The sequence below is a fragment of the Glossina fuscipes genome, unplaced genomic scaffold (assembly GCF_014805625.2).
Source record: "Glossina fuscipes isolate IAEA_lab_2018 unplaced genomic scaffold, Yale_Gfus_2 61546, whole genome shotgun sequence".
NCBI lineage: Eukaryota > Metazoa > Arthropoda > Insecta > Diptera > Glossinidae > Glossina > Glossina fuscipes.
This window is the reverse complement of record NW_024003757.1, coordinates 25,439-26,947: the sequence shown is the minus strand read 5'-3', so window position 1 is coordinate 26,947 and position 1,509 is coordinate 25,439. Positions and strand designations below refer to the sequence as shown.

At 31.7% G+C, this 1,509-nt stretch overlaps 1 long non-coding RNA gene across 1 annotated transcript; it reads right to left on the bottom strand.

Moving 5' to 3' along the window:
• Window positions 1-82: 82 nt before the first annotated feature.
• LOC119643730 lies at window positions 83-1,159 on the bottom strand. Its single transcript, XR_005248405.1, has 3 exons — window positions 636-1,159; window positions 320-583; window positions 83-257 (listed from the first exon to the last, which is right to left on the bottom strand). It is a non-coding gene; the product is annotated as an uncharacterized LOC119643730 (long non-coding RNA).
• Between the last annotated feature and the right edge of the window lie 350 nt (window positions 1,160-1,509).

Below are 1,509 nucleotides of genomic sequence, written 5' to 3'. Positions count from 1 at the left end.
TTTTTTTTTTTTGAAGTTCAGCTGAAGGATTAGTGACATAACATTTTATTGTTTGCTGGTCACGATGTAGTGTATTTTCTTTTTTACCATATTTTCACATCAGCGTACTTCTTTTCAATATAAAGATTATGAAAAAATTTAAAATAAGTATAGTTGATTTCCGAGAAAATTTCTTTAGGTTAGCTACAGGATAATATCTTCTTTTCACATGTATGGCTCATATTCTTGTTTGTTCGGTACTTATAGTCCTACTTAATCTGAAGAAGAAAGTATAATAAAACAAATAGTTGAAAATGGAATATTAAAACGGTAATTGTACTCAGAACTCAGCTTATTCGACATTTTTTTAAGTTTTCGCGTCGGGGGCACAGCTTCGACTACAGTTTCCAGCCATTTCGGTGTAGTGCTTAAAGAAACGCAACTGTTTTTTGATTAAACCCTTTCGGCTCGAGCAGGTTGTTTTCTTTATAATGGCTTTATACATATCACATTTCGCCTGGTATTTTTAAATTTTTCATATGATCGGCTTTCGCTTCTGCCAATTTATAATAATGGATAACTTCCATTAAATCCTTATTAATTTCTATTGATTATGCACTGTTTATAATTAAAATTGCCTATACTTAATAACTTACAATTTCAGGCACAATTCCTGTTCGCATAGTGCACTTTTGTTTCTTGGCGGCAGTTGATAAAAGATTATGATTATGTACTTCTATTGACAAATACTATATATGCTTTTATTGAATGATGACAATAATATCAATAAAATCGTAATGTTCTAATAAACACTTGCTATGTGTTGTCGATTATTTCGCCCACAAGTAGTTAAACTAGAGGCTTCAAAATGAAAAGAATAGTGACATAAAGACATCTTTACAGTTTTTCTTATGGAACTAAAAAACCAAAGATTTGACTTTAGTAGTATATCCTTATTCTCTGAAGATTAACTAAGCCAACAGCAGTTATTATTACGTATAATACGCACCTTGTATTAGGACAATAAAACACATGCTCACTGGAGGAGTTGTTTCCGCAAAATCCCTCTTCGTTTTCTAAGAAAGAAAGCGGCAAACCACATTGTCAACAATCTTGTATAGACCCTTAAGAGTTCAAGGTAAGACAAACAATTCGCCCTTTTTTTTTGGTATGTTGAACAGAGATGGACTAAGCCAATGGATTTGTGGCTTATATGTCCAAATAATAAATTGTTGTAATTTTTAGTCACGATTATGTATAAAACGTAACAAAAAAAAAAAAAAAGAGCGGCCGTAATAACTGGAGTGAGCATGTTACATGTAATTATATGTGTGTGTGTAGGAGTGCTTGTTGAGTTCTTGAAAGTCAGACAGTGTTGCAAACTTTCGCTGAAAACGAAAAGGAATGTTATGGTAATTGAAAATGATTGAACGCAAAAACAAAAGAAAAAAAAAAAAAAAAAAAGGGAAGAGGAAGAGGAAGAGGAAGAAAAATTCTAAAAGGATAAATTGGCTTTTCTAATAAAGCAAG